The sequence below is a fragment of the Cucurbita maxima genome, unplaced genomic scaffold (genome assembly GCF_002738345.1).
Source record: "Cucurbita maxima cultivar Rimu unplaced genomic scaffold, Cmax_1.0 Cma_Scf00001, whole genome shotgun sequence".
Lineage (NCBI taxonomy): Eukaryota > Viridiplantae > Streptophyta > Magnoliopsida > Cucurbitales > Cucurbitaceae > Cucurbita > Cucurbita maxima.
In genome coordinates, this window is record NW_019272017.1 from 10,696,740 (window position 1) to 10,721,791 (window position 25,052).

General features: G+C 35.3%; 1 pseudogene; it reads right to left on the minus strand.

Annotated features, from left to right (window-relative positions):
- Positions 1-8,892: 8,892 nt before the first annotated feature.
- LOC111490183 lies at positions 8,893-9,722 on the minus strand (annotated as a pseudogene).
- Positions 9,723-25,052: the final 15,330 nt, after the last annotated feature.

Here is a 25,052-nt window from a genome sequence, read left to right on the forward strand (position 1 = left end):
TTTTTTGGGTACATTATTACATTTGCTAAAACTGATTGGATTAAATAGGATTAAGTCAAATCACTAATAGAATTTTCTTTATATCACAACATGACAAACTCAATAGTACAATTACTCGCTTCTGAGAATTAAACGGCGACAATTACGCAACTTGGAAATCAAACATAAACACAATACTGGTAATTGATGATTTAAGGTTTGTTTTAACTGAGGAATGTCCTCCAAACCCCAGCTCAAATGCAAACCGAACAGTTCGGGATGCGTATGACAGATGGATAAAGGCAAATGACAAAGCCTGAGTGTACATTCTAGCCAGCATATCTGATGTTTTGGTAAAGAAACACGATGTTATGGGTACTGCTAAAGAGATTATGGAATCTCTAAAAGGGATGTTTGGACAACCGTCCTTCTCCTTTCAACATGAAGCCATAAAATACATTTACAACTGCCGTATGAAAGAAGGGACCTTAGTTAGAGAACATGTCCTAGACATGATGGTTCATTTCAATGTGGCAGAAGAAATGAAGGTGTCATTGATGAGAAGAGTCAAGTCAGTTTTATCATGGAGTCTCTTCCGAAGAGCTTCTTCCAGTTCCGCACAAATGAGGTGATGAACAAAATAGAATATAACTTGACTATTCTTCTCAATGAGCTACAGACTTATGAGTCCCTCTTAACGAACAAGGGACGTACAGGAGAAGCAAATGTTGCTATCTCCAAGAAATTACAACGAGGATCGTCCTCCAAAAATAAGTCTGAACCTTCAACTTCTAAAAGTGTTTTGATGAAGAAGAAGGGTAAAGGGAAAAATAAGATTCCTACTAACCGCAAACACAAGGCTCAAAAGGCAGATAAAGGAAAATGTTTCCATTGCAACGAAAATGAGCACTGGAAGAGAAACTGCCCAAAATACCTTGCAGAGAAGAAATCTGAAAAGACACAACAAGGTAAATATATTTTACTCGTTGTAGAAATATGTTTAGTAGAGTATGATAACTCAACTTGGATACTAGATTCAGGGACCACTAATCATATTTGTTCTTTTTACCAGGAAACTAGCTCCTGGAGAATGCTTGCGGACGGCGAGATAACACTCAGGGTTGGAACAGGAGAGGTTGTCTCAGCAAAATCAGTAGAAAATTAAAGTTGTTTTTTGGAGATAGATTCATTATATTAGATAATGTACTTTTTTTTCCATGAATGAAAAGAAATCTAATATCTATCTCTTGTTTATTAGAACAATTGTATAAAGTATCTTTTGAAATCAATGAAGTGTTCATTTGCAAAAGAGGTATTCATATTTGTTCTGCAAAACTAGAAAACAACTTATATATGTTAAAACCGAGCAAAACAAAAGCTATTTTAAATACTGAGATGTTTAAAACAGTTGAAACTCAAAATAAACGACAAAAGATTTCTCCTAATATCTACCTTTCGCACTTAAGACTAGGCCACATTAATCTCAATAGAATTGAGAGACTGGTTAAAAGAGGACTTCTAAATGAGTTAGAAGACAACTCTTTACCTCCATGTGAGTCTTGAGGGTAAAATGACTAAACGATCGTTTTCCGAAAAAAGGTTATAGAGCCAAAGAAACCTTAGAACTCGTGCATACAGATCTCTGCGGTCCAATAAATGTCAAAGCACGAGGAAGGTATGAATATTTCACCAGTTTTATTGATGATTATTCAAGGTATGACTATCTTTACCTAATGCGTCTCATTTTCGAAACTCTTAAAAAATTCAGAGAGTATAAGACTGAGGTTGAGAATCAATTAGGTAAAACTATTAAAACACTTCGATCAGATCGAGGAGGAGAGTACATGGACTTAAGATTTCAGGACTATATGATAGAACATGGAATAAAGTCCCAACTCTCAGCCCCTGGTATGCCTCAACAAAATGGAGTATCAGAAAGGAGAAATAGAACTCTGTTAGACATGGTTCGGTCTATGATGAGTTTCACTCAATTACCCAATCCGTTTTAGGGATATGCAGTGGAGACTGCCACATACATTTTGAACATGGTTCCTACTAAGAGTGTTTCAGAAACACCTTATGAGTTATGGAAAGGGCGTAAAGGTAGTTTACGTCACTTCAGAATTTGGGGATGTACAGCACATGTGTTGTTGCAAAACCCCAAGAAATTAGAACGTCGTTCAAAATTATCTCTATTCGTAGGATACCCCAAAGAGACGAAAGGTGGTTTTTTTATGACCCTCAAGAAAATAAAGTGTTTGTATCAACAAACGCTACATTCTTAGAGGAAAACCACATAAGAAATCATCAATCTCGCAGCAAACTAGTATTAAGTGAGATTTCTAAAGAAGCTACTGATAATACAACAAGAGTTGTTGATCAAGCTGGTCCTTCAACAAGAATTGTTGATGGAGCTAACACTTCTGATCAATCTCATCCTTCTCAAGAGTTGAGAATGCCTCGACATAGTGGGAGGGTTATAACTCAACCCGATCGTTACTTGGGTTTCGCAAAAACTTAAGTCATCATACCTGATGATGGCGTTAAGGATCCATTGACCTATAAACAGGCAGTGAATGATGAAGATAGAAATCAGTGGATCAAAGCCATGAATCTTGAAATGGAGTCAATGTACTTCAATTCAGTCTGGGAACTTGTAGATCAACCAGATGGGGTAAAACCTATTGGTTGCAAATGGATCTATAAGAGGAAACGAGAAACTTGTAGATCAACCAGATGGGGTAAAACCTATTGGTTGCAAATGGATCTATAAGAGGAAACGAGATCAAACCGGTAAGGTACAAACCTTTAAAGCTCAACTTGTAGCAAAGGGTTATACCCAAAGTGGCAGTGAATGATGAAGATAGAAATCAGTGGATCAAAGCCATGAATCTTGAAATGGAGTCAATGTACTTCAATTCAGTCTGGGAACTTGTAGATCAACCAGATGGGGTAAAACCTATTAGTTGCAAATGGATCTATAAGAGGAAACGAGAAACTTGTAGATCAACCAGATGGGGTAAAACCTATTAGTTGCAAATGGATCTATAAGAGGAAACGAGATCAAGCCGGTAAGGTACAAACCTTTAAATCTCAACTTGTAGCAAAGGGTTATACCCAAAGTGAGGGGGGTGGACTATGAAGAAACCTTCTCTCTTGTTACTATGCTTAAATCGATTAGAATACTCTTGTCTATTGCCACATTTTATGATTATGAAATTTGGCAAATGGATGTTAAGACAACCTTTCTAAACGGCAATCTTGAAGAGAGTATCTATATGGCTCAACCAGAGGGGTTCATTGAACAGGATCACAAGCATAGGGTTTGCAAGTTTAAAAGATCCATTTATGGGTTGAAGCAAGCATCTTGATCCTGGAATATAAAGTTTGATACCGCGATCAAATCTTATGGCTTTAAACAGAATGTTGACGAACCTTGTGTTTATAAAAGGATAGTCAACTCTACAGTAGCTTTCCTAGTATTGTACGTTGACGATATTCTACTCATTGGGAATGATGTGGGATTTCTGACTGACATTAAGCATTGGTTAGCGACACAATTCCAAATGAAAGATTTGGGAGAGGCTCAGTTTGTTCTTGGAATCCAAATTGTTCGGAATCGCAAGAACAAAACAATAACATTGTCTCAGGCATCGTATATGATTCGATATAAGATGAAGGACTCCATGAAAGGATTATTACCTTTCAGGCATGGAATTCATTTGTCGAAGGAACAAAGTCCTAAGACACCTCAAGAAATTGAGGATATGAGACACATTCCTTATGCATCAGCAGTTGGTAGTCTGATGTATGCCATGCTATGTACCCGACCTGACATAGGCTATGTTGTGAGGATTGTCAGCAGATATCAGGCCAATCCGGGACGTGCTCATTGGACTGCCGTTAAGAATATCCTCAAGTATCTTAGGAGAACGAGGGACTATATGCTAATGTACGGTGCTAAGGATCTGATCCTTACAAGGTACACTGACTCAGATTTTCAGACCGATGTATATTCGAGAAAATCGACATCAGGATCTGTCTTCACTTAGAACGGAGGAGCAATAATATGGAGAAGCATAAAGCAAGGTTGCATTGCTGATTCCACCATGGAGGCTGAGTATGTTGCTGCTTGTGAAGCAGCGAAAGAATCTGTATGGCTTAGGAAGTTCTTAACTGATTTGGAAGTCGTTCCAAATATGCATCTTCCCGTCACTCTTTATTGTGATAACAGTGGAGCAGTTGCAAATTCGAAAGAACCAAGGAGCCATAAACGAGGAAAACATATTGAGAGCAAATATCATCTCATAAGGGAGATTGTGCAACGAGGAGATGTGATCGTCACACAGATAGCTTCGGAGCACAACATTGCTGATCCATTTACAAAGCCCCTCACAGCTAAAGTGTTTGAAGGGCACCTAGTGAGTCTAGGACTACAAGTTATGTAATCTAGGGCAAATGGGAGGAAAGGCATGAGTATATGATTACCTAGTTTATTGTATTTATGTCTCTCTCTACTCAACGTTATAAAACCCCACTGGAGTTTTAGTCCAAGTGAGAGTTTGTTGGGTTTTATGTCCTAAAACTCATAGTTTGTAAACAAAAACATATTCTATTTTCAATAAAGTTATTATTGATGTTTATTCAGTAAAGATTGTTATTGAATAAAGTGAACTTTACGATCATTAATCTAAATCCAATAAATTAAGAACACTTTGGCTATAGTATGATTACTTAAACTATGTGTAGAGACATAAGAGTTAATCAAGTTCAAGTATATAGTCAAAATGATCTATAGTATAAGGATAAGGCTGAGTACCTTATTCTGGGGACACTATGGATGCGGCCCACTTTTGTATATGATATAAACAATGTGATCACTAAAATTGTACATGTGGAGACATGTGAGTTGGGCCGTCCTATGCAATGAGTATTGCATAAGATCGAACCATGAAGAAAATCACTCTCTCTTTATAATGTCGTTTACTGTTGAGACTGATTTTCTTTTCATTCGATGACCTAGGTAACTCGATCTTAATCCTGAGCTAACCATGAATTCCTGTTCATTCGGAATTATCCTTAGATTTGCATGCGTGAGAGTGGCTCGAGTTCGCCGACTTAATAGGCCTCCCATTTCAGGGGTAATACTGGGTGAATAGTTGGGGACATGGGGTGCAAGATGGAATTCGCTCCTACCCACTTTTAGGGATGGAAGAGAGGCAGCTCCCTTAAGTACTGACTCTAGGTCTTGAACAAAGGGTCCCACCCACTCATTGGCCTGAGAGAGATTTAGTTTACTAGTTGGACCACAAACCAATTGTTCATAAGAGGATCAGTGGGACATAAGGAACAAGAAGTAACTTCAGGGGTAAAACGGCTAATTGACCCAGCTCTAGTTACGAACAACCTATGAAAAATCGACTTACTAATCATGGTTATATCAAATGGATAGAAATATATCTATAGTGAGGGGAGTGCAACTACTAGGCTATAGTGGAGTGTCCTAGTAGTTAACGATGTTGGTTAACAAGGTAATGAGTTTAACCAATTAATCTTGGATCGTTGGAGCCCATGATCTATAGGTCCATTAGGTCCCTCTCCTAGCTCATATCGGACTAAACCATAGAACAGTGTGACGAGTGAGTTCGAAGTGTTCGAATTCAAATTAGGGAATATGCGCTACATATATACGATATATTTAACTGCATTTTTGTTTTATTTACGAATTAAACAAAAAGAGAGAATTTGAGATATTTAAATAAGATTTAAATATCTTAATCAATTATGTGTCGGAATTGATTGGGATTGACATTTGAATTAATATTAAATATTAATTAAATAGTTTAATTAATCATTTAATGTTACTTTAATTTGAAATTAATTATTCAAATTAATTGTTGAATTAAAATGAAGAAAGTCAAAATGTTGACTTCATTTAATGGAAAAATCCATTTGAGGTGTCAAAATTTAGTTTAATCAAACTTGCATGTTTGCCAAATAAACCCCACAAGTTTAAGTGGAATTTTGAGTGTCAAAATTTGGTTAACTCAAACATGCATGCTTGCCACATAATCCCAAACATTTGAGTGGAATTTTGAGTGTCAAAATTTGGTGATCTCAAATTTGCATGAACATGCAAACATGACTCTATAAATAGAGTGATCATGGTACATGGAAGGCGGTTCTTGTTGGGGAAAAACCTTGAGAAAAACCTCTCACAAACACTCTTCATATATACAAAATCCCTCCCAAGTTTAGTCACTCACCGGATTCCACAATTCCGTTCTAAGGCCGGAGGATAGTGGAGAAAACATTAGTGGTGGTTCAAAACCGGTTCATAAGGAAAAAGGAATTTGAACTACAAAATATTAGTATTCAAACTCATTAAGTTTTAATACTTATGAACATGCTAGTTATTTACTATAATTGATGTTCTAAAAGTGTCTAAGATCCAAATTGCTTCCGCATGTGTTATATATTAACACCTTCAGCTAGGCTAGAGGTACTGAAACCAGAGCGGAAAGGAATGTGGAAGCTCTATAGACATCGTACCAACTACTATTGACCTAGGAGGCTACCTTTGTTTTTTTAGGTTGTCGTGGTTGTCCTCTAGGTCCCTAGGGCGACTTGGCAACTTTGACATGAATTCACATCTCAAAGTTTCTCTATTTTGACTCCTTGAGCCTAGCTTGGTCGAGAAGCACTAGGGACTAAACCCACCGATTGTTGCTTACGAGCCTAAGGTGCTCAGACTACTGGAGATGTTCCATCCTAGGTTATCGTCTAGTCAGTCTGTGTTTAATGTCCTAGTCTTATTTTGTTACATCTACTTACACTCTATAAGGAGATCACACATTTAACCACCTAGAGCTAATGTACTAATCATTCAAACAATCACACATGCTCAACAGGGTAACATCCATTAAACGCTTGGAACGCATATCACAAAATTCCATCCTCCTTACCAGGATATTTACGTACTTTGTAGTGGTACATAGTCCATAACAATAATCAAGGAACATTTATGGAATTCTTACATCAAATGTGACTATTCACAAAAACTAACTGATCACTCTAAGTTCCACTCATACGGAAACTATTCACTTAGGGCTCATTTTACTAGCATGCAAGCAAATCTAAATGATCCTTACCAGTATTAATTGCCTAAAGTTTGTGTAGCTACTTACATGGTTATCGCAAGTCTTCCCAAGTTCAATTACTTTCCAGAAAAGTCTCCAAAAGTTTTAGAATTTCTATCTTCTTCTACCGTGAGAGCGGTTGATTGGGATTTTTTTTTAACTCACATAATCGTTGACCTCAATTGATTCTGGGTAGCTTTATCGATATCAGAAGCGAATTGCACAAAGGCTTCACATGCACGCCCACACACGGTAGGGAGCTCTACATGTATTTTGACATGCGCGTACCACGTGCGAAACTGGGTCGGGTCAACTAGGTGGATGTGGGTTGTGGTTTCGAGTCGGTTACAAGGGTACAGGACAGATGGATGGCTTATCTTGCGACACGTGTACCACTGGTATGCCGACGCACTGCCCCTGCTCGACTTGCGAGATGTATTAGTGGCGTACTTGGACACGCTCTCTGCCTTAACATTGTTCCTTTACTCTACGTGTTAGAACCTAGAGTCCCGTGATTTTCTGATTTAAACCATTTTCTTTACATTTATTTGAATGTTGTTGCATTCTTTTCTAAAGTGTTAGAGAGTTTCTATCCATCTCCATCAAGGCATTTTTCTTATAGTTTGAAATCCATCACAGGCTAACATATTTATAGTCAAACGCTTATTGAATCTTATGACTTCAGAAGACTCTCATTTTCGGCTCGAGTCTTTACCGAGTTTCTTCACGGAACTTCTGAGGAATCCTTCGGAGGGAAAAATAACAAAAAAAATTAAACTCCAACTCTAAATATTACTCCATAAACTTTACTTAATGTTCTTCCTTGGTACTGGACAGAAATGGTCGATCCAACCGCCTATAACTTACCTCCCAAGTCCAAGAAAGAATTCTTGCGAAGAGATTCCGCCCAGTTCTCCAACATTCGATTGAAACATTCTCCTTTTTGGTCTTCCTATTCTTTCTTTGAACCCTAATCTCCCTTCCTATTTTCCCTTTCCTTTTCTCTTTTCTATCTAGGACAGCTGACAGACCCCTGAAGGGATGATTTGATATAATCCTTATAAGCAACTCTATCCTTCCCGAATTGTTAATAATTATAATTAGGCTAAAAGCCTGTATCTTTCACTCCAAGTACCATTAGTTCTCTAACAAACCATCTTTATTTGTCCAACAAACAACTTAGTCCCTCTGAGCTAATGAGATGGTGAGATTCTACCATTTAAGTCTTGAAGTCAACATTTAAGAGAATTGTTCATCTACTTTTCCTAATCGAAAGTAGTGAGTTCAATCTCGTAAAATTATGTTTTCAGCTCCCTATTTGGTCAAGTCCCCAAAATGGTAGGTCACTATAAAACTCATTATCATCGCAGGACAAACCTTCACAAGCAAAAGTTCATAACTCACTCAATATTAAGATGGAGTCGCATATGTTGATCTTATGAAATATTAATCTTCTCAATTAATGGATTTATAAAGAGAGATTAAATATTTCATAGTCAATTCTTATACAACCTCATTTTTTAGGATACCTCCATTCACATGTCTCTACACGAACGATTTAGACCAAATTGTCTGTAACAATTACAAAGTGGATCGTATCAATAGTGTTTGACATCCCAGACGAAGACCATTTTACCCTTGAATATGCCTTTTTTTAATTTATTTAAGATCTTATACCATTTTAAGCATTACATTCATCTTTTTTATCACATAATAACCCTTCGGGGTGAAATAAATTTAGTTGACCGCAGCATATATTTCTTACTTGCCCTTCCATTCCTATTAGAGGCTTAATAGGAGCTGAATGTTTTGATCATTGTAGTGGCAAAGTCAGATTTGAATGCGGTTGGATCTCTACTGTATTCTATAACAATATTATCGGTTATCCTCCACTAAAAAGGATTTGATCGGTTTCAAGGGTTTGTATAAAGTTTTTGAAATAGTTATTGTCAAAGGAATTGGTATTTCCATATGATGATGGACATTTCGTACGGCGAATTTTAGCAAATCCTGCATCAATGTTACTTTGATTGTATATTCTATTCTTGAAAAAGAAGCATCGGGCTTGTCCTATAGTATGAGAGCCTGCAATAAAGTTAACGTGAAAATGTTTAATAAAGGTCGATGCGTATATATTTTGTAGGGGTACTCAAAAAGTTTAAATTTACCTGATAATGCAACCATATCTCTTCTACTATGACCTTTGTTTGCAATATTAGTACAATAACTCAATATTTGAGCACAAACCATGCATACAAATGAAGAAATACTCACAGCAAACGAAGCATCTCTTGCAGCCATAGCAAGAATATCGGCACAAGATACAACGCCAGGACAAGTCTTCTCAACTTCACTCTGGGCCTTGTGAATCACCTCATAACCTCTAATGGAATTTTTGTTTGCCGCTGCATTCTTTTCACCAATCATAGATAGAGTATCATCAAGTAATATTGATGCATTACACCCTTGAACGAAGCAATCATGAAAATGAAGGCGAATGAGATATGCTGCCATTCGACGTTCATGAGAAATTTCTCGCCTAATAACAGTTTGAATTGTAGTGAGTGCATTGGGACAAGTTTGGTCGTAAGAGGTAGACGAAAGTTGGGCGTTGCATGCTAAACAAAGAAGCAGCAACGTGAACAAGGGAAGAGGAAAAGAGGGAAAGAAGAAGCCTTTGATTTGGTGAGAAAAAGGATGGTTGGAAGGCTCTTATTTATCGATCAAAAAAAGTTGAGGAGATATTGTTGTGATCTTTGGAGACTCTAGAAATATTTGGTATAGTTTGACTCTGCTTTAAATTTAGTTTATGTTTTTTTTTAATTACAGCATAAATCTAGTAGTAAACACTATATATAAAAAATAATAATAAAGGAACAAACAATTAAAAGCCTTACTAAAAATATTGGATATGGACTCTATAATAGCCCAAAAATTAAAAAAAAAAAAAGAAAAAGAAAAAGAAAATTATCCAATGTCGACCTAAATTGAGAAGTGGAGAGTTCGACCTTTAGTATAAAAGGGAGGTCCCTAACTTCCTTTTATCATCCACTTGAATGGTTAGAGCTAGTCGGAGAAGACACTTTTTGATGGCTGGCCAGCGTTTCGGTTTTCAATTTTTTGGAAGCATTACCAAGTTTAAATATTTTAAGTCAAGTTTAAATTATTTACACATAATTATGCAATTTTTCGAAAGCTTTAAGGTTAGTATGACTACATTTTAGCTAGTTTAAATTTTTGGAGTCTAAGTTTAGAGTATTTGAGCATAATTGAGCTTAACTAGTTTAAATTATTAGGAGTGAGTTTAAATTATTTTATGTAAAACTAAGTGAGCCAATTCTCATAGTAGAATTCTAATTTACGAATGTTGGACTCTTTAGGCAAAATTAAATTTTAGAGATCAACATTAAGCTAGCGTTAAGGGGTCGTAGTAGCTTCGGCCTAAGTCAACCAAGCAAGTGATCTGACTATTGGTATAGTTAGAAATTGATGTTTTGTATGAAGACATGTACCCGGAGGTTCTGCACGTGTCATATGATTGATATGTGTGATATGTTTATGAAATGATATGACTGATATATTTATGAAATAATATGAAAGGATAAATCCATGATGTGTCCATGATATGATGCGGCTATGAGATGATACGTGAATGTTATGACACATGTTATGATGTGATGTACTAATGATATGATAAATGTTACGTTGTAACACGTTTAACTATAGTATATAATGTTACAAGATATTTGGATGATATGAGATATGTATGATTGATATGACATGATATGACATGATATGACAAGATGCATGATATGAATGATATAAGATAAGATGTTTCGATATGATACACAACTCTAATTTATGCATGGAAACCTATGATGAAAATGATATGATAGGAAGGAAAATGGAAGGAGTTGTCTTACATGATAATAAATAAAAATGTTGGGACCTCATGCATCATTATGCATTCATGCATTGGATAAATACCCCTCTTATGATGGTACGGACGAGTACACTACATGGCAGGGAAACGATCATTATAATTATTATAATATTGCGACGGTCACTAGGGTGTCCGACTTAGCAGCTCCTAGAGAATGCTCACTTGACTATGAAAGGAGCCGAGGAGGTGTGCAAAATTACTGGTGGATCTATAGTCACACGCGTTAATTGTGTGTATAACTATAAATACACATTTAATTAACCCATTTAGGATAGCCGTCTAAGAAATATAAACTGGTATGATAGATCTCACTCATGATTACATGTGTTTGCATCTAACGTCAACAGTGGGGTCACTTATTAAGTATTTCTTAAAATAATCAAGTCACGTGCTACTTCTATTTCTGGTTAAGGCAAAAATCTTGTATTATTAACTAAGACTTGATTTTCATAATTCAAATATTTCTTTTGGTCATACTATCCTTAAAGACCTCCTTACATGATACTACAAGTACTTATGAAACAAATCAAGTAGTGTGTAACGACCTCCCATCAAACAGTGTGTAATGAGACCCTTAATTCCTCTTCTAGGAGGGATGCCTTGCACTATGTCTTATGAGCATGATGTCATGATGGAGTCTCATGTTTTCTCACCTAAAGAGATAGTCCTGCATCATGTCATGACCATGTGTTTTCAACTTTGTGACATCAGTCTTCCATAGGGAGTAATTTAGGGTCACTTAAGAAGTAGTTAACAAGTTGACCACATGTCATGAATCAAGCCAAGCTATAGGTTAGGTCCAGGGTTACTCAAGAATACTCAAGGCAATCGAAATGTTATAGGGTTACTATTTAGGATGAAAGTTAAGACAACACTAAGTGTCTTACATAATAAGTAACCTAATTATTCTTACAGAAGTATGTTTCCTAAGAGAAGGACAACCACGAGACCTAGAAGGCAAAGGATGGCTTCTAAAAACTTTACAAAAAAGGCACTAGAAGTAGGAATGACCCAATCTCGAGTCCAAATTTTAGAAATGCAGAGACAACAGAGGCCTACACCAAGTCACACTACGCCCCGAAGATAACCCACTATCACATTTACCCTAGAGAAGTTACCAACTTTTATAAGGAAGAAAATTGAGTCACAAACAAGTTAGATTGTTGCACATGTTACTATTACCAAGAGGGTCGACGACCCTGACACAATACTCCCAAGTATCCTTCCCATCCTTGGCTACTTCGATTATCAATTTGACTCAAAGCTCTACCCACTTTTTTATATTAGAAGCGTTCACTAGGCAAGCTAAGTTAGGACTAAAGCTAAGTTAGTTATAGACATGAATGACTTCAATGTCATCCTTGGTATGGACCATGCCTATATAGACTACCAAGCACTAAAGGTAATGTTCAGACCCCACCTTGAAAGAGTTTCAAGTACAAGGGAGAGTATGCAAGAGACACCCCAATGGTAATCTCGGTCATGAAAACTAAGAAGTTGATCATACACAGACCATGGACGTTCCTAGCTAGTATCACCGCAATCAACAAGAAGACATTGACTTGTCCTTCGTACTAGTAGTAAGAGATTTTGAGGGTATCTTTCTAGAGGAACTACCAGGCCTAACCCATTCAGAGAAATATAATTTGAGATTGAGCTAAAACCAGAGACCTAGTTGTTCTCCAAATCCCCCTATAGAATGGCTCCCATCGAGCTTAAGAAACTCAAGGAGCAACGAGCTATTGGACAAGGGATTTATAAGAGCAACCGTATCACTTTGGGGAGCCTTGGTGTTGTTCATCAAAAAGAGGAACAGATCTATGTTACTATACATAAACTGTTGGAAGCTTAACAATGTAACAATAAAGAGAAAACGATCTCGTTGATCAACTGCAAGGGGCATCAATATTTCGGATACCATCCATTAAGAATGAAGAAATAGGACATACCAAAGTTAGCTTTTAGGAGTCAATATGGACATTATGAGTTCATGGTTATGTCCTTTGGCCTGACCAATGTCCTTGCATCCTTCACGGACTTAATGAATCAACTATTCAATAATTTTTTCGACACATTCGTAATCGTCTTCATTGATGACATCCTTATCTACTCCAAGACTGAGAAGGATCACGAAGACAACCTCATAAAGATATTAACCAGACTGGACCCATAAGCTATATGCAAATTCTCTAAGAGGTTGCCTTCCTTCGACAAGTTGTGTCAAGAGAAAGTATTTATGTAGATCCGGTCAAAGTTGAAGCAATCGTGAAGTTGTCTTGGCCAACCATAGTCACTTCTTAGGGTTGAAAAGTTACTATAGAAGGTTCATAAAGGACTTTTCCGAGATATTTTCACCCTAACCCAACAAACTAAAAGGGGAAGGCGTTTACTTGGACGCTGGCATGCGAGAAAATATACATGGAGCTGAAGGACAAGTTATTCACTCCTCTGGTGCTCGTACTGTTAGAAAAATCAAGAAACTTTGTCATATATAGCGATGCTTTAGGAAAAGGCATAGGATGCATACAGATGAAAAATGGAAAGGTCGTAGCATATGCCTCCCACCAACTTAAGAACTATAAGTGCAAACTACCAAACACATGACTAGGAGACGGTAGTGTTTACTCTCAGATATGGTGTATTACTTGTATGGTGAGAAACTATCGGTATATATTAACCATAAGAATATCAAATATCTATTTTAAAAAAAAAGAATGTGAGTTTAATTAGCTTGACTTACCCAAATAAGTTGTTAGGATAATTGTTAGTAGTTATTAACTTGAGTAAGTTTAGGAAAATTGGTACTCTTTTGTTAGGGAGAATTATTAGAAGTTGAGAAATCTTAAGAAATCTATAGTGTTTTCTCCTCTATAAATAGTCTTCGAATGCACACTTTGTTCATAAAAACAAAAAGAATTAAAAATCATAGTGTTTAAAGGTTCTTCAATTCAAAAAAAACTCTCAGAGTTCTTTTTGCTTCAAATAATCGTTTTAGTGTATTTCAATCAAGGGCCAAAATCAACAACCAAAGGAGATGGTTGGAGTAAGTAAAGGATTATGACATAGAGATCCTTTACCATCCACGAAAAGCTAACATAATAGATATTGCCTTAAGAAGAAAGACATAATCAAAGACATAATGGCAAAGTTGGCACGGTTTATAGTCCAATATCCACGAAGAAGGCGTATAATAGAGGCTCAAGGAAAGAACTCATGTTTGTGTAAAAAAAAACTCACTAATTTGTGAAATAAATCTCACACATACTAAAGATAAAAGAGACAAAAAAACACTTTGTTTATCTTAAAAACCCCATCTTCTATTACTATTTTTCAAAAGAAATGATGTATTTATAAGTATTTAGTTCTCTCATAAAATTAATTAGATCCATAAGACTGACACTATTTCCTTATCCATAAAACCAACCATTTCCTAAAATAAATATTGGTCTTTGATGGTAACAATTTGGCCTTTTTATTTTCGGACTTAATTTTAAATTTAAAATCTACTAACAAATTAACTAAAAATAGCATTTAATGTAATGCTACATTCAACGATTCCACCTGCGCGGTTTTCGTTTTCTCTAGCTCAGATATGCTTCTTCAATTTCCTCTCCTTGTACTCGAGCAACAAACTAAGCTTATCCCTCTCTAAAGAAACTCCATTTAGAGCTTCTCGAAGACAGCCTATTTGAGACAAAACTCCTAATTTCTCCCGTTCTCAACCTCATTTGACTTAGTCAAAGACGTTATAACTTCTTTCAATTTACTCAATTCCCTCCCTAAGTCCACAACGACATTTTCCACTTCCACTTTTGCCTCCTCCATTTAAGCTTTATCACAAGTGATTATCTTAATCATGCCTCATAAACTCACTGCCTCCTGGACTCGATTCAGATTCACATCAAGTGAATCTCTTTGTTGAGTTAACATCTATACATCTTTCTCCTCCCTCGCTAACTCTTCCACTAAACCATCAACCTCAATTAATAGGTCGTTCTCTTTCTCCACACCTTCTTCAATTCTCTTCACAAGCTCAGAAATTACCTTCCCATTCTCTTCCTTCTCGTGTTTGAGATAGAAAAACTCTCACTCAGCTTAGCCACTTCTTTCTCTAATTTTTCAATTCCATTTGTAAAGCTTTCTTTTCCTTTTCAATCTCTACTTTCTCCTTCATTTTCGACTTTTCTCTCCAAATCTTCAATAACCCTACCAGATTCATCCAATAACCTCTTTCTTTTTTCTTCCTCAAATTTCCTTTACCGCCATTGAAGCTCTCTCTCTTCAAGCTCAAGTTCTCTGTTATCCAATTGTTCTTCCTTTTCGTTCATTAGTTTCTCCTTCTTCAGCTATGTGTTCATCTTTTCTTCTCTTTCACCTTCGTTTTTCTCCTTTCTGAATGCTCTCTCTCTCCTTCCCTCTTTGCTCTTTGCTGCCATGTCCCTTAATTCCAAAACTCGCATCGGCACCGTTCCTAATCGCCTATTCAATCCAGAATCTTTCTTCGATTTTCTCGTCTCTAATATCGCGATTTCGCCAAATTCGTTGTGTATCCCCCTCATTTCCAATGGCTTCCACCATCTCATGACCACCGCCATCGTCTTCCGCACCGCCATGTTCTTTCGCTTTCAGATCTTCATTTTAAGCCATCAAGAGAAGACCTTCGTTTGTTGCGTCATCCAAGGCTAGGTTGATTGTTTCTTCCACCTTTTTATCGGCTCGACAATCTTTTGCAAAATGCCCCACTCTGCCACAATTGTAACATTTGTCGGAGTTACAATAATTTGCATAGTGACCATATTTGTGACATTTGTAGTAGTGAATGTTGGAATAAGTTGATCGGCCGCCTCTTCCTTGATTGCGTTCTCTGCCACATCAATTTACTTGGCTCGACTGTCCCTTCTCCTTATAGTATCCTTCGTGACTGTCCCTTCTACCTTGAAAATTTTGAGAGTAGAGTACCTTTTCATCTTTTATTGACGCCTTGGTTTGAAGTGCTTGATCGAGTGTTTCCTCCTTCTTTTTCTTACGTTGCTCGTGTGCCTCTAGAGAACCAGTGAGCTCATCGACTGTGAACGTTGCTAGGTCCTTTTACTCTTCTATCGCACATACAACATTCTCAAAGTTGGTTAATGGCCTCAAAATGTTCTCCACAACCCGCATCTCGGCTAACACTTCTCCGTTTCGGTTGAGTTGGTTTACCACGGTCTGTACACGCATGATGTAGTCAGATACACTTTCTGACTCCTTCATCTTCATGCTCTCCAACTCGCCACGAAGAGTTTGGAGACACACTTGCTTGACTCGGTCGATTCCTTTGAACACTTTTCCTAAAGTGTCTCACGTTTATTTTGAAGTATTGCACTGACAATCTTCTCAAAGTCTGACTCGTCAACGACTCGGAACAACATGTTTAATGTCGCCTTATCCTTTGATCGCACCTCTTTTAACGCTTTGTTTTGTGTCGCCGTATAACCTGTGGTATTTTTTGGTTCTTCAAAACCTTCTTCGATCACCTCCCATGCATCTTGAGAGTCGAGAAGAGCTTTCATTTGAATGCTCTAATTCTTGTAGTTTGTCTTCGTTAGTCGTGGTAGAGGCATTTGATCCGTCATATACGCCATTGACTCTGATACCAATTTGTTAAAGAAAACTCACTAATTTATGAAATAAATCTCACACATACTAACGATTGAAGAAGATAAAGAACACTTTGTTTATTTGAAAAAACCCATCTTCTATTACTTCTCTCTATTTTTTCTTTTTTCTCTTCTCTCCTTTGCAATAGAAAGAAATGATGTATCTAATAGTTTCCTAAAATAAATCTTAGTCTTTCATTTTCAACAATTTAGTCTTCTCCTTTACCAATGACTTTTAAATTTAAAATCTACAAACAAATTAACTGAAGATAGCATTTAATGAATAACGGTCAATAAGGTTAATAAGGTCTTGAAATAAGAATTATTGAAAGGCTGCTCATGGAGGCCCATGACTCACCATTTACTCAGCCTAGGAAGTACCAAGATGTACTATGATTTGACGTCTTGTTACAGGTGGTAATGAATGAAACATGATATAACTGAATGAATACGTAAGTCGATGTTTGACCTATAAAAAAGATTAAGGTACGAAGGCAACACCCATTAGGATTCTTGCAACCACTAAGTGTTTCCCATGGGAAATGGGAAGACATTACTATAGAATTTATTTCAGGGTTGCCAAAGACTACGAGAGGCTTCACCGTTATATGGTCATCTTCGAGAAGTTAATCAAGTCTGCCTATTTCATCCCAAATAAGACAAAGTACTCAGTAGACAAGTGGTCCAACTCTAATTATTCGATACTACGAACTGAAACACCAAGTTCACGTCTTGCTTTTGGAAGAGTGTGCAGAAAGCATTATTATAATGTTGTGCATATTTGAAAATAATATTTTTAGAAAGCGGACCTGCTAAAACCACCGCATATAAAAGGGTGGTAAGATTTGAATAAGCCACTAGTGAACTAGGAAAAATGGATGGGCGAAACATAGGCTAGAGTAAAGTGTGCCTTTAACATTGTGAAGAATACGCTTGACAACAAGATGGTGACATATGGGCGCGTAATAGTCAAGTCTTGAAGGGTGCCAACAAGAGATCGATAGGGAGTAACATCATAGAAAGGAGAACCATTAGCAGTCAGGTATTAAGAAATAATCATGGGGTGTGGACTAATTTGCTATCGAGCAATTGAGCACGAATAAGAATATCTCAAATATATTTTAACTGACTAATAAAGAGACCATCAAGAATGGGTGAGCTTCAAGAACAAAAAAGTAACTTGGAGAACCCAAATTCTTGGTAGTAAACTCAGAATGAAACTTGTGAGTAAAACTCTCACGAAGAGATGAGTTGTTGCCAATAATAATAATAATAATAATGTTATCAACGTAAATAAGAAAATAGATAAAGTTAGGCTTGAAATGCTTGAAGAATCCATTAAGCAAATATTTAGTGCGAAATACCCATTTAGAGCCCAAGATATTGGTGTTGGTCGGGCGAGGAAACAAAATCCAAGTGTCATTTTGTTGTAAATCTCAAATTTCTTCATCTATAGCAGCAAGTCAAGAAGAATTCCTATCAACAAATTTGAATCCTCTTTACTCGGTGGATGTAGAAAGAGCAGAAAGAAATCTAGATGAACTCACAACCTCAATATTTTTTGGATGACGAGTCTTGAAACTATCAGCTTTAGCTATGTCATAGGATGATAGCCCAAAGAAGAAGAGGAATCAACAACAAGTTCAGTAGAGAAGCTGGATCAAGGAATTTTCGGTAAAGAAGGGGTAGGAGGATGAATCAATATGATAAAGACGTAGTTCCAAGAAATTTAAAATACGAAGAGAGGAAAGAGGTTAGGCTTGGGAGCTAGGGATATCAGGAAAGTAAGTTCCATCAAATTCAGAGTGTCGGGTGATGTACAGCCTAGTAGTGGTGGGATCAAGATAACGAAACCCTTTATGATAGGGACTATAACTCAAGAAAATGCAAGGAGTGCTACAAGAAAGTTTGTTAGGCACATATATATAACACGCAAACAAGAATAAACACTACAACCAAAGGGATGAAAATGAGGGTTTTAATCAAATGTCAGGAATGTTGTGAGAAGAAGTGCTTGTTGACCCCACATTCAGAAAGTGGGTTGATTTGAAGCACCTCCGGCGCTTTCAAAAACCTTAACACAAGCAGAATGTTGGTTTTCCACAAATTTTTGAAATTGAAGTAAAATATCAAAAAAATTATTTAAATTTTTAAGAGTTTATCCAAATGAATTGGGAATAATCATGAATAAAAATAACATAGTAAAAAAAACTCGAGTTGGATTTGAAGGGGAAGAACCCTAAAGATCACAATTAATAAGATTTAACACATGAGACGACCTATGTTCGTTGTGGGAATAAGACAATAAAGACGTAAGAGAAATGTTTTTTTTTATTTAAAAAGAATGACATAATAATCCTGATTGACCCAAGTAAGCATGCCATAAATCATACTAAGCAAAGAGATTTATTTTTAAGAATAGAAATAAAGGCAGAGTTGTTGCACTTCAGTGCATAAAGTCGTTCATCCCCTACCGGTTTTCAACACTCTCCCTTTTTGACGATTCTAGGCAGGAAATTTTTTTTTTAGTAAATGTAACTAAAAAAAAAATACTTTTAATAAGATGAGTGACAACCAATACATCTAATAAATGGATATTTGGAATATGAGAAAGATTACCAGTGTGAGTAATGAATAGAGAGACATCATTTCCTATGATCACAAAGTCCTTACCCGTGTAATTTTTGGACTGATCCAAAATAGATGGATCGGTCTTCATATGGGCCAAAGCCCCAATGTCCAAAAACCAATTAGTAATCTCGAATCCACCAATAGAATATGATGTGCTTCAAGCTTCGACAAGGTGAGCATGAGCAGAGTCAGTCCGAGCATATCGTTGGTTGAAACGGTCAACATAATGGCCCTCAGTGCAATATTTTGGCAGCAAGATAATCGACGACCCTGACCCGAGTGGGTTCATCCTCAATTGGAAAAGTTGTTATCTTGGGAATGAGAACAATCTCGCTGGTTGCTACGAGAAGTAGGGTGACTTCCATGGGTGTGACTACAATTAGTGGTTGTGAATGTCGCAGAAATGGAGTCAAAATGCTTAACGGAGAGTTGAATTAACTCAAAAATTTTAGTTTTAGAGACTAAATCTACAAAACATGTGAGAGGGGTGAGAGCCATCTGAGCAGTAGAAAAAGTTCAAAAATCAATGTCGAGTCCATAAAAGTATCCAATGCACTTTATCAATGTTCTCAACAAGTCTGCCAATGACATGAAGCTTGTCACGTATTGTTTTGAAGGTATGGACATATTCAACAACAAGTTAGGTTTCATAATTTAGTCATCCTTGAGTCTTAGTTCACAGGTTTCGAATGATGGCTAAACATAGTCTTCAATGTGAGCCAAACGTCACGAACAGTGGAAAGACCAACGACGATAACAACACTTGATATGTGGAAATCACTACAAGGGGAGTAAGATTCAGATTACCTTGTTGATCGAAATATCTCAAGGCAAGAACATTGTTTGAGATTCAAATCACTCCACAAGCAAGATCGATCATGTCTAGCTTGAATGATTCTTTTTTATCAAATATCTCAATGCAAGAACACTTGAGATTTGAATCACTCCACAAGCAAGATTGATCATGTCGAGCTTGAATGATTCTACATACAATCTAAACTACATAGAATTGCAAAGAAACTTAGTCATTGGCTAAAAAAAGTACAAATGCTCATTTTACTATATTTTCAAGTTTACTTACAAATACAACATACATGCCTTCATTTAGCTTCCGAATGAAACTATTAAAGACATTCCAAGAGTTGTAACATTCATACTTTATGACCATAATTAACCATGATGTAAATGTAATCTAAAGTAAATAAAATGTCTTAAAATACATTAATGAAATACAATAACTCTTAAATTGTAATCCACCCAAAATTTATAACGATAAACTTCATTTTTCTTCCATGTGGCATGAATTGAAATTATTCAATGTGGCATGAATTGAAATATCTTTTGATAATTTCAACCGCATTTTCTTCGCATATTCATTGAAATATATTGTATGATTGATGTCTCTTGATTCATATGAGTACTTATTTACCGAGTTTCTTCTCTGAACTTCTTAGAAATCCTTCTCCGAGAAAAATAACAAAAAATTAAACTCCAACTCTCAAGATTACTCTCGGGTTTAAGGAAAAAAAGTGACCGAAGACCCATAATGCTCGTCCTTGGTTCTGGATGCAAATGACCGATTCAACAGCCTACAAGTAACCTTCCAAGTCCGAGGAAGAATTGTTGTGAACATTCGATTGAAACATTCTCCTTTTTTTGTCTTCTTATTTTTTCTTCAAACCCTAAGGGACCATTTTGATCCGGTTTACTTTGACCTACTTTCTTTTTAATTTTTTACTTTATTTTATTTTATTTTTTTTTCCAAGATTTTGGGGCTATCTTGAGCTTTGCGTATCTATTAGGCCCGAGGTTACATAAAGTCTAGTTGAATTTTCTTGCTTGACAATCTCTTAATAAATAAATAAATAAATAAATAAATAATTCAAAAGAATTGGAGAAATAAAATTTTAGAGAAAGTAGGAGAAATGGTGAGATTCCTTCTCTATTTGAACTTAATAGTATTTTTTAAAGAGATTTTTAGAGAAGCTTCATCAAATAATATATTTGAATATCAAATATATTTAGAATATAATATCATATTCTTAATCTCTATTTAATTAATTAGAATTTCATTCAAATTTCAAATATATATTTTTATTTAATATATTTAATATATATTGATTATTTTAATATTTAAGGTATCAAATGCCATCAATATATTTTTCTATTTTTCTGAGTTAGGTGGGATATATTTAAATATTAAAAATTAATTTAAACTCTTTAAATTAAATATATTTTTTTATTTTTATATTTAATATATCTAACCTATTAAATATTAATTTGAACCAACTTTTCTCTCAAATCGATTATTTTTAGTGTTAATATGTGAACCTATAGATTATAAGCTTTAGTTATACAAAGTTAATTAATTAAGCTTTTTAATTAACCAATTTTCATTCATTAACCACACGCTCCACTGTGGATTTATAGTAAACTATTATACATGGTAGAATAAGTTGTGTCCATTGATATAATCATTACAAGCAAGTCAATCATTCATGAGTTGTTAATAATTATAGTTAGATCAAAAGTCTATTGTACTCTAGTAAAGTCCCCTTCGAGCCAATGAGATGGTGAGCTTTACTATTAAAATCTTGAAGTCAACATTTAAGAGAATTACTCATCTACTTTTCCTATATCTAAAGTAGTGAGTTCAATCTCGTAAAATTATGTTTTTGGTCAAGTCCCCAAATTGATAGACATATTCAATCAGCTATAAAACTCATTATCACCCATACAAATCATACAAATCATAGGACAAACCCTCACAAGAAAAAGTTCATAACTCACTCAATATTAAGATCGAGTCGCATATGGTGATCTTGTGAAATATTAATCTTCTCAATTAATTGATTTATAAGGTGAATTCTTACACAAACCCATTTTTTAGTATACCTCCATTCACATGTCTACCTAAACGATTTAGACCAAATCGTCTGTAACAATTACAAGTGAGACATATCAATAGTGTTACCAAAAATAAGACACCCAACCTTATCCATGTACTATAGACCCATTAGGTTATTACTTGAACATGATCCTCTTGTATGTTAAGAACAGTTGAGCGCTGCTGGCCAACAACTTTCGTGCACAAAGATAGATATTTAGAAAGGTAAATTCTCATTAATGTTGATTATGATTTGATTGAAGATTCTTATTTCTAAAGGGCAGACATCGACACAATAGGCTTACAACTTATTGTTATATATTATACTAATAATCTTGGATTTTTCCTATTAAAATGTAATAAAAATAATGAAAATTATTATTAAAAATTAATAATTAATTGGGTTTTAGAGAATAAATTCAAACCAGGAAGAATATATGACTTTACCAACATCAACTTAGGTTTTTGTGAGAGTCCTATTAAAATTTGGGAATGATCCAATGGTTAGATGTCAAAATATTAAGCGTAGATGTTGAGATTTTTTTTCTCTTTAATTAATTAAAAATAGAAGAAATTTGGTAAAAAAATAAAAATAAAATGACTATTTTGCCATTTTTAACTTAAAATTTCCTTTTTAAACCCTAATCTCTAAATTTTGATAAAGCACTCCATTCATCTCTTCGGTGATACACCATCCTAATACTCAGCTCAACGATCCAAACTTTTGTTGAAGCAAGAACTTTGAATCAAACTTTTGTTGAAGCAAGAACCTAGAATCAAACTTTTGTTGAAGCAAGAACCTAGAATCAAACTTTTGTTGAAGCAAGAACCTTGAATCAAAGAAATTAATCCCTCATTATACAAAATTTTGATCAACCGAAAGATAAGACTAGAATTAGATTACTCGTAAGATCGAAGATTTAGAAGTGAGTCATTCCACCATTGAACTTTATCAGGACTTGATTGAATCGCTAAGATGCAATCAGTTTCTAAGGAGAACGTCTCAACGAGATATCAATTTCATTAATGACATATATGATTTTTACCTAATAATTTGTGGTATTTATAGTCTACCAGAGAAAAAGTTAGTGGTCGTGATTTAATTTTGATTGCTCAAATATCCACAAAAAAAAATGGAGTGAATTTGACCATTACAAATTTTATGAAATTAAAAAATAATAAATAGAGTTTTCTAACAACCCATGAAATGATACTTGCAACTTCATCCGCTACTTCAAAAGTGCAAATATGTCTGAAGCTCCAAATGGTCTTTGAGCAAATATGTCTGAAGCTCCAAATGGTCTTTCCTCAATCGAATAAGCTTATAACACATGAAATGAATTCTTATCTCTTCCACCCCTTCAAAAGAATGTGTCCTCAAATCAGTCATCACCTACATCAAAAGAACTCAAATCAGCGTTTTTATAGGCATTGTTATTAATTCTCTCAAAATTGATAAGGGTCATTCCTCTTGGATGTAACTTTGTCTTCCTTTGAGATAGATCGCTCCTTTCGAAAATGTGTCCAAATTGAGTCACTAGGTTGAAAAATAATTTCCCTCCGTCCTTTGTTAAGTCTTTCAGCAACTTTAAAATTTTGTTTCTCAATTCTCCCCTTCATTTCTTAGTGCAATATTTTGATCAAATTAGTCTTACTTGTGGTTGTTCACTCACAAAAATATTAAAAGGAATAGGAAGCAAATCAAGAGTCATAAATGGATTAAATCTATAAACAACTTTAGAACAAGAACAATGAGTGGTACTATGAATTGCTCTATCATATACAAACTCTACAAATGGTAAACATTCGACCCAATACTTAATATTCTTAGAAATAATAACCCTAAAGCAATGCTCCTAATATTCTATTAACCACTTCAGTTTGTCCATCAGTATGACATGTAGTTGAAAACAACAATTTGGTATCCAATTTACCCCATAATACTTTCCAAGAGTGATTTAAAAATTTAGCATCTCTATTACTAACAATTATTCTAGGGATCCCATGTAATCTTAGTACTTCCCAAAAGAGAAGAGAACGAAAGGAGAAAGAAAGAACGAGAAAAAGAATGAAGAGAATTTCTTGAACAAGGTAAAGCAACTCTCAAGGAATTTACTTGATTTTCGCCTTAGTCTTTCATTTTTCAATTTTAAATCTCAAGTAAAGGAGGAAATAGAAAAAGAAAGTAGAGAATGAAAGGAGAATCAATATCAAAAGAATTGGAAGGTATAAATAGAAAAAGACCCTACATTAAAACACACTACTTTGCGACTACAGACAGATAATCTAAACAAAAGAGTGGACTCTTCTAGTGTGGATCGTGGGTGACAGCTTGCATTATGAGTGCTTGCAGCTCTACTCGAAGCGCTTTCAGACAACGCGTCGAGAAGTCAACAACATATTTTGCATCATCCGTCTTGTTGCATGCAATAACATGAGGCATTTTACTAAATTTATCTACCACAAAAAAAATACTAGCTTTACCCTCTTTATTGTGTGGCAAACTGAGAAAAAAATCTATAGATATATCAAGTCCAAGGTTCGTTAGGTACATTAAAAAGAGTATACAATCAATTTGTTTGTGATCTAGATTTAGCTTCTATGAATTTAAAACATTAGCTACAAAACTTAGGAACATTATGCTCCATCTCGTAAAAAGAAGTGTTCATACAACCTATATAAGTTCTATTAATTCTAAAATGTCCCATTAAGTTTTATTAGGAATACAAACCTTACTTTTCTTAAATAAAAATTTATGAAACACAATAATCATCCACAGTTAGTTTTTTTTTTTTTTTTTTTTTTTTTTTTTTTTTTTTTTTTTTTTTTTTTTTTTT